Genomic DNA, 10175 nt, shown 5'->3' with positions numbered 1-10175 from the left:
ATGGGGGACTTTTGGGATAGCATTGAAAATGTAAACGAGGAAAATACCTAATAAAAAAATAAATTAAAAAAAGATATTGCTTATGGTAAAGATTATACCATTGAATGCATACATTAAAATAAAAGAGAACTTAAAATCGCAATGTGATTACATATAAAGGTAATATATGCGTGTGTGTTGATAGAAGTAAGATATACAAGAGTTAACGACCTCTGTATAAGACTCTCGGTAAACTTACACTATGGCATTGTCAATTAATGGATACATATGTAAAGGAGGGATAATTGGAGTTTAGAAACAATAGAGTCAAGGCTTTGCTGTCATTAATGTGTATGTGTTAGCCAAGGGGCTAAGATATTACAGAAGGAACCTATACCTTTAATCAACAAAAGTTGCTGGACTAACTAGTGTGCAAAACCAAACAAAGTATAGCCATTACTTTCTCTGTTTAAAGATATTCATTAAAACTGGATCATTGACCCTCATGTGTGTAAAAATTGACACACTTCTAAAATAATATGTGAGAAAATTCTTTGGAACCTTCAACTAAACAGATATAATTGAATGAACACACATACCTGCATTCACACATACACACACAATGGGATACTGGAACTCCTTTTAATTAAGGATCTTTTCTCTGAAAAACATTATTAATGAAATAAAATGATATTTTAAAAAAATGGGGAGATGCAGGTAAGATTGCTCAGTAGATAAAAGCACCAGGCACCAAAACTAATGACCTGCCATAAATCCCCAGGACCCACAGGTAGAAGGATAGAGCTGACTCCTGCAAGCTGTCTTCTGACCTCCACATTCAAGCTGAGGCATGGGTGTCCACACAATACACGGGCACACATACATACAAACAATATTTTATACATATATAAAATATTTTTAAAGGGGTAAGCCATAAGCTGGGAAAGAAGAGATGATTTCAAGTGAATAAATAATGTCACATGTAGTTAAAATATGTAAGCAATACTTGTTTCTGAGTGATAATGACAGTTTTAACATATGTGGCATATTTGAAGAGACACCTCACCAAAGTAGATAGGCAGATGGCACATGGAGCATTTGACAGCATTCAGGACTATGAGCCACTAGAAAATGCAAATGCACGCTCATTCAAATGGCAAACATTTTGAAGCCCACCTTTGAAAGTTCTGGAAGAGAACAAGTGGAGCTCATGAGTTGCTGGTGAGGTATAAAATTACATACTCATGCCTGCATCATAGCCAAATAACTTACAGTTAAGTGTGTGCATACACACTTACAACCTAGTCAGCACAGTGTTTTCCTTTCCTTAAGAGAAATAAAAAATGTAAGTCCACTCAGAGACTGGCGCTCATCTGTTTAGAGCAGTTTAAGATCCCCAAATTAGAAACAGCCCAAATTTCCATCATCAAAGATTTAAATTCAGGCTTAATTTAAGAAAAATAAAATGGTGTCATAACCCCAAAGCCTAAAACTGTCTCTTTTTCTATAACTCCACCATCAGAACCACATGTGCCGATGGCCAATTTAAAATTTTGCATCTGAAGATGCCCATGAAAACTCATAAACCTCACACTCTCAAAGGAAGATACTTAACCTGGGTTTTACTGCTCAGTAAATTTTGACACAATGCTAGATGCAATTTAAAATTAATATCTTCCAATCTGATGCAATCCCCACATAGTATTTTTAAGCAGGTCTCATTTTGATGTATTTTTAAAGATACACTGTTTTTGAGAATTTTATGAATATACACAGAGTATTTTGTTCACCCCTCTCCCTAACTCCTCTAGGATTTACCTCTCACTTTCTTCCAACTCCATGTCACTTTGACACCATGTCCATCTAGTAAAACAACAGTAGTATAGACATCTCTTGTGCCTAGGTCCATGATTACAATGTCAGACATAAATGCCTTCCTGTGGCGTGAGCCTCAGATCCAATCAGGAGCAGTCAGTTACCTCCAAAAGAGCTGGACCACTACTCATAGGCACAGCTTGTGTGGCAGATGAGTATTGTAGCACATGGGTCCCCTAGGTTAGGTTTCTAACTGACTTTTCTCCCCACTCCGTGACCTCTAATCAGTGGGGAGAGAGGCTCCAGCTCAGATCTATCCTCATTTCTGTCTTGCCTCCAAACCACAAGTTGTTTTCGCCCTGGTAGTTTAACAATGCCTCAGCACTAAATGGACATCTATATCAACAATTCCAGGACCCAGAGGAAATATTAATGGTTTAGTCAATGAGCACAAGCGGTCCTTCCATCCCTAGTGTCTTTCTTTCTCCAGTTCCATCTTGGAGGGCTTTCACTTTTTCTTCCTTAGCTTTACTCTGTTGTGCTATATTTTCTTTGAGGTTATTGTGGGTGAGGTTTCTCCATAATTTCTCTCAGCACTTTTGACAACGTGAACACTAATGTTGTATATACATTTGTATCTCGCAAACATTTGTTGACTGTGTTTATCAACTATAGGAGTTTTTCGGGTGGTGTCTGCTGTATTTGGAATCATGTCATCTGCAAACGAATACCTTCACTTCTTGCCTATTTTATTTTTTGCTTTATTTCCTTTTGTAAGCACTGTGTATTGAATATGAACATACAAAGTTAGACATCCTTGTTCATTCTTGATATTAATGAGAATGTTTTATGTATTCCCGATTTAGCATGACTTTTTCTTGTGACCTTGTAATTTTCTATTTTTTAATATTTTGAATTATGTTCCAATATCTAGGTTCTCCAGGATTTCAACATGAAAGGCTGTTGAATTTTGTCCTTTTCTGCATTCACTGAGATGAGCATGTGGCTCCTGCATATGATGAAATACATTTATCAATTTACATAGGTTACAATTTGAGTTTATAGGATAAAGCTAATTGATCCATGGTCAATAACTTTATGATGCATTTTTGTATTCAGTATGTAAATATTTTGTTGAGAATTTCAGCATCTACTTTTGTTGGTTTATAGTTTTCTCTTTTGGTTATGTTCTAGCCTGGCTTGGTTACTAGAGTAATACAGGCTTTGTAAAAGGGGCAGGCAGTATTTCATCTTTTATGGAATAATTTAAGAAACACGATTTTAATTCTTTCCTAAAGCTTTGGTAGAATTCTTCATGATTCCATCCTTTGAATCTGTGGTTTTTACAACCATGAGAGTTTTTGTTATTTCATCTCTGTTTAAATTATTGATTTCATCTAGGTTTAAGTTTGGTGGATAGAATATATCCAGATTTTTTTTTTTAGATTTCTAATATAATGGACTATGGCCTTTAAAGGTTTGCCATTATAGTCTCCAAATTCTCTAAATTTCTATGATATATACCATACTGTCCAGACAAATCACAAATCTGATTAAATATGATTTTCTCTGTCTTTTTGTTTAGTTGGCATCAGTTTATCCATAATATTTATTTTTTCATTGACCCAACTATTTATTTCACTAATTATTTGTATTGGTTTTTGTTGTGATTTTTTTTTTCTGTTTCACCAATTTTTCCCCTGGTCTTAATTATTTCTTCCCATCATTTGCTTTCAACTTGGTTTGTTCACATTTTCCCTGAGTCTTAAAGTGTCCACTTATTTGAGTTCTCTCTGATACTTGAATATAGGCGATTAGAGCTATAAAATTCCTTATTAAGACTGCCTACATTATATCCCAGAGGTTTTGATGGTGTGTGTGTGTGTGTGTGTGTGTGTGTGTGTGTGTGTGTGAATTTGGAGAGCAAGGATAACCTTAGGTAGATTTCTTAGGCTCCATCTACCTTGTATTTTTAAAAGAACCCTCTCACTGGTTTAGTCTCAACAATTAGGCTAGAAACTAACTGTATAGCAAGGTTGAAGGATCTGACCATCTCCATCCCCTGGGCTGTAATTACAAGTCTGTTTATTATGCTCATTTGTTCATTTGGATGTAAGTTCTGAGAATTGAGTTTAGGGCCTCATGTTTGCAAAACAAGCATGTTACCAACTCAGCTATTTCCCAGCTATCCAGCCTGCCACTCTTTCTTCTCTCTTCCTCCTCCTTAATTTAAGATGAATTTAGTTTGGTTTTTCCACCATTGCACAAGAAGCACAAAGCTGGTAAATAACTACATCTACAAGACCTTCCCAAAATTAGTTCCCAGTGTTCTGGGTTAATTACATTACAAACTGGGTGTGGTATGTTTCACAAGTAAAATTGAAATATGAAATAAAATAATATCATTGTGTTAGAATAAGAACTTTAAGAACATAATATTTCATCCTTGAAAGTAATTTGTAAGAGAAATGGATGAGGGAAAGAGGCAGGGTGGGGTGGCCTGGGGGGGGGGGAGCAGGCGTGCTTGGAGGTCTTGGGTAATATCAGCATTTTGGTGATATTGTAGTCTTTGGAGAGATGGTTTTATAAAGTGTGATCTTCCCCTCCCTTGCCCAAAGTGTGGAGTGCTGTCTTGAAGTTATCAAGGATACTATAAATGTCTCTACTCCCTGGATTTCTCAATCACATCTTTCCTCTTTATGATTAAAGTGAGATCCTATAACTGTATAATATCCTAGTAGACGGCACTAAGTATCCGTTTGGCTGATGGATTGCTTTTAATGCAATGAAATTTAAAACTACACGGAGAAATCTGTAGTGGGTGGTGACCTTTCAGAGGTGGTGTTGAAATCTGGTTCATGATTAAAGCAGGGTGTGGTTCAAAGGGGCAGAGATGGAAAATTCTCTTTTGGCAACTTATTAGAGATGTAGGGTCAAACTGTTGAAACAGCTACAAACATCTGTTGCCAGAAGAGAAAACTAAAAATTTAACGGCAGCCTTATGCCAGAGCAAGCACAGTGCTAAGTGCTTCAGGCCTGAGCTCACTCAGTTGTGTCAGTGATGCATATTGCCCACTAATAGGAATAGGTTACAGACAAAGATTCCAAAGGGAAAGGTTGTCCACAGCTTTAGATAATCACAGAAAGGCTAGGTTCACACTCAGGGTCATCCATCCCAGCTTCATGGTCTTACCTACTAGATGCCAATTCATCTCTGCTGCCACCTCTAATCTGGAGTATTGGCACAGAGTTAATTTCACTCCTTCCTCTGTGATTCTCACATCAGAACCCACATTATGAAAAGCACACCCTTGAGATACTGACTCGAAACCATGGAGAACTGCTTTGCTTTTCCTGGGGATCTACCTTCACACAGGCACGATGTAACTTTACTTTTTTAAAACCTATTTTTAATGCTTAAATGCTTTACCCTCCCTTTTAGCCCACTACCCATCGGAAGTAGTGGGAAAGGAAGGATTCGGAAGGAGTAAACCTGTTTAGAAAGGTCCTTTGGAGCAACTCCTTTCTGTGTTGTCTGGAAATCAGCAGTTCAGTTCACAGGTCAGCAGTGGCAGCTCGATCCACTTACAAACACTTCCGGAATATGCCAACAGTCCAGTTAGGTAGAGTCGGGTTAGCAACATTAATGACACAACCTAGCAGAGACAGCCAGGCCTTGGCTCAAGTCAGCAGGAGGGACCTTGAGGGACACCAGGAAATGTTCTTGGCTGTGCCTCTCTCAGAGAAGCTAAGATCAATGAAGAGAGACCCCCACACCCCCAAGCAGTGCACAGCTAGCTGCACTAGCAACCCAAACTCAGGTTCCATCACTGTCCATTGAGTCCTATTCATACACCTTCCAAACAGCGCGTGTCCTCCATGTGTCTTGCCTCAGCATGTGCATCTGTCTCAGCTGACATCACTCTGCCAATCAGGCTGAGTCTGTGGAAGTGGCAAGAAACTGCAACACACCACCAGAAGTTTTCTTGGTGCATTTCTCTCTATGGAGTCCCGACAAATATAGCTCACCTGTGCAATGTAAGGCAGAGCAATACATGCATGTTATTAGCAAAGAATCCTTCATCATGTGTCCTTTCATGTGCTTGCTTTAGCAGAACATCCTTTCATCTGTGTCTGTTTCAGCTAAACATTCTTTCACATGTTTGCCCCAATAATACACCATCCAACCAACTTTCCAAAGAGCCCTTAAGTTTCCACTTCATCATGAAGAGTATGTATGTTGCTCACTTGCCTTTGAACTGAAGAGAAAGAGACTCCACCATTTAACTTTGAAGCAAAACAACAGGCCTAATTTTCAACCCCAGTTAGGAAGCTGGGAGTTTTGTATTGTTTCCTTCCTCCCTCCCTCCACACAGCCTCCTGCAATGAAGATTTTCAAAGCTCCTAACATCTAAAAGATCTATAAAGCAGAATGAGACTGCACATCAGCTCATTAAAGAGTACAGGAAGAATTGGGAGGTAGCACAGAGGTAGAGCTCTTGCTTAGCAAGGCAGGGCCCTGTGTGGATCTCCAGCAGCAGGCGAGGGTGGGGAGGAAGGGTGTTAAAATACGAGACTTAAGGTTAGTCTGTATTTCTAAAATACATGGCATGAGTTTTATTTGTAACAGCTACTATCACCTCAAAGAACAAAACATTAAAAGGCAACAAAACAGAAAACCTCTCAGGGGGTGTCAGTGCTCTAGGAACATGATTAGAAATCCAGTTGTTAGGTTGGGGTGGGGCTCAGTGCTAAAAGCACTTCCTGTGTAAGCAGGAGGACTCAAGTTCCAATCCCTGGCATCCTTGTTTTTATTTAAAAAAAGAACCAAACCAATCAAACAAACAAACAAAACAAAAACAAACTAGGTATGGCTGCACATGTCCTAATTTGAGTGCTGAAGGGCATGAACAGGCAGAGCCTGGACAGCCATCCCAGTCCAAACAGCGAGTTTCAGATTCAAAAGATTCTCTTCTTCAGAAAATAAGGTGGACAATAATATACCAGGACACCTGACTCCATCCCTTATCTCCTGTAAGCATGTGTACAGACATGTGCACACACTGGCATAACACACACACACACACACACACAAAGAAGTGGTGTTATTTTATGCTGTGATAAGGATTATTTACCTTCTTACATACCTTTCATCTCTAACATAGGCCTTCTTCATATTTACACCCCTGCCTCCGTGTTTTTCCTTCCCCAAAACATCAAGCACAGTGGAGGCCTTCAGCCCATGTTCCTGTACAACTAGTCATTTCAGCTCTGGGTGGGAGAGATTTCATTTGTTATTCTAGAAGAAGTAATGGCTTAAAGTCGCACAGAAATGTTTAACTTCTATAGTTGAGTTGAAACTGAAAATAATTAAGAGCCCAAACACAATCTTAAGCTATATTGGAGTGGTTTAAGGAATGAAAACACACATTAGAAAGTTACATTCCTGGTCACATCGTGCATGCTTATAAGCACCGTGCCCAGATCAGCCCACTGAAGGCAACTGCCTGTCAGTCACTGTACAAGGATCCTCCGAGGAAGTTTGTTAAAGCTCTCAAGTCCAGGAACTCCATTGCAGACTCTTCAGATTTTTTTGAAACTCTCTGCAAGTGTGTCTTTCTAAGTTCCTAATGGGTTCCACATCACTTGAAGTTCACCAGCATCCCTTTCTAAGTGTTTGAAGAAAATCATTCCCCATGCACATGTGGGGGAAATAGTTGCCTTAAGAGACAAGATATTTATCTCAGTGATGTTGCTGCTTCTTGGTCCAAAAGTATTTTGGGAAGTGGTCCTTGTGTGCTGCTGCTGGGGCCTCTAGCACATTATTTGGTATTTGCTCAGTGATGCAAAGCTTCACTTTGAGGGTGGATTCGTGTGTTAGCAGCTGTCACAACCACTTAGAAGCACTCCTGGTGACAGAGGCAAATGACCAAGCAGGGGAACGTGGTTTGGGGGTCTTAAACAGAGTGTGATTATGAAAGGAATTAAGCTAGTTTTCTTGGATGCCTCTCAAAAGGATGAGTGAAGAATAATGAAACATATGGGCACTTTCACAAACATGGTATTTGGTCACAATAAAAATTATTAAAATCCTCTTTTTGGCCCATGGAAACAAGTATTTTAAATTTTCTGTTTTCTAACATTCCTGAAAACATATTTATGTCTGGCTCTTGTACAAGAATCGTGTATGCATGGACATTAATTCGACATGATGTCTCACACACATTTCATCCATACTGTTGACTTTTTAGAACAGACATTTTCAGGTGAAGATTATGAAGTTTTAAGGCTATGCAGTGAAGAGAGCTAGAGAGCTAGAGGCAGACTAGAAGAGGCCCTGTGGACTGCATCCCCAAATTTTGAATAACACTTTCTTTGGCTATTGTTATTTCATCAGATATAAATCCGTTGTTTAAAAAGCTCTTTGTCTTTGTACCAATTGCTGTTGCAACCCCAGGTTCCTGCTTTGGCATCGATCCCTTTGGGTGTTGGAACCATGGTGGCTCCACCAGGCAGATATTTGAACATCTGAGTCCAGATGCACCTTTTCCTGGCACAGAGGAGAAGAGAGTATGGACCAGTCATCACCAAGCCAGCTTGCCTTTTGTCAGACTGAGGGACTAAGATCCTTTTGGGTTTCTAAACAAGATTATAAAAGTAGTGCCAGTGTTACAAAAATGATTTTAAAAATTCAATGATGTTTTCTCCTAGTTAAAATGAATGTTAAGAGGCAGGAGAGATGGCTAGGTAGTAAAGATCACTGGCTGCTCTCCCAGAGAGGACCCAGGTTCTAATTCTTGCACTGTCATGGCTGCTAACTAGTTTATTCTAGTTTCTAGGGGATGGAATGTCCTCCTCTGGCCTCCACGGGCATTGCAGGCTCATGGTGCACAGACTCACATGCAGGGAAACACCAATACATATAGAATAAAAATAAACAAACCGTTTAAAATTAATTTAAAGAAGTGTGTGTATGTGTGTGTGTGTGTGTGTATTTGTGGTTGTCTGTGTTGGGGTGTGCTAACGGTGGCCTGAAGTTGATCTTCAGTATCTTTCTTCATTGCTCACTTCATTTATGAAAGCACAGTCTTATCCTAAATACAGATTTAAGCTTGCTTGCTTGCTAGCCAGCTTTCCTGTGGGTTTTCTGTCTACCTCCCCAGTGCTGAAATTGCAAGCATCCTCCAGGTTGCCCAACTTTTTACATGGTTCCTGGAGACCCAAATTCAGGACCCTACCACTTGTGTAGCAGACCTTTCTCCATTCAGTCGTCATCCCAAGCCCAATTCTGTGACCATTACTAGAAGTAACATAAATTTTCCAAGCCTTAAATTTATCCTCTATAAAGTGATTATAATATTGAGATTGATGGCAAGGTCATTATTTCCATTATCATTGTGTGGAATAATAAAAATGTCAGCTACTGTTACTGTAATATAAAACAGTGAAGTTAAATTGATATATGTGTTGGAATAATAGCAGCTATAATAGTATTTTCTCTTTTAACTGACTGATGAGGATGTCTTTAATCACAGCATACAGGAAGATTGTAAATTTAATACCATGTTCTTGTCTCAAAAATCAAAACAAAACAAAACACAAAAAATACCCCCAAACAAAACAGACAACACAGCCTTAATCTTAGTGTTCAGAAAGCAAAGGAATTTGAATCTCTGTGAGTTTGAGGTCAATTTGCTCTACATAGTGAGACTCTATCTCAAAACACCAAAGAACCAAATAAACAAACAAACAAACAAATAAATAAATAAATAAATAAATAAATTACAAAACAAACAAACAAAACACCTTATTGATGAGATGGGAAGATCCTTTAGCTAATAATCTAACTGACTGCACAGACAAGCAGAGTAGGCAAACTGACAAATTCTCAATTTCTGAGTAATCACTAACATATTCTTTTAGTTTAAATAAACATTATTAAGAGCATGGGTCACTGTACTGTGTCCAACTTTCTGATTAAAATTTGCTCATACATTAGAAAGTCAGACTTGCTAAGACTTTAGTCAGAACTTTCCCACTAGGGAAAAAACAGTCAAGTAATTAAAGTGTAACCTTATGTGTTAAACAATATTTGCAAGAATCAAGGATTGCTCATTGTATTCAGAACTAATAAAAATAACCCAGGATACAGAAAGATAACACAGGCATTCTGTATTCTAAGCCAGGGACACTTTTTAAACTCCAAATTTGAAGGTCAAATATAGTTTACTAAGCTTCTTGTTTCAGTTTTGTTTTTTTTTCTATTTTTTTCTTTCTCTTTTGCTTCCTTCCTTCCTTCCTTCCTTCCTTCCTTCCTTCCTTCCTTCCTTCCTTCCTTCCTTCCTTCCTCCTTCCCTTCCCTTCCCTTTTCCCTTCCCTTC

Source organism: Mus caroli, chromosome 1 (assembly GCF_900094665.2).
Source record: "Mus caroli chromosome 1, CAROLI_EIJ_v1.1, whole genome shotgun sequence".
In the NCBI taxonomy this organism is placed as follows: domain Eukaryota; kingdom Metazoa; phylum Chordata; class Mammalia; order Rodentia; family Muridae; genus Mus; species Mus caroli.
Note: the sequence above shows the minus strand (reverse complement) of the source record.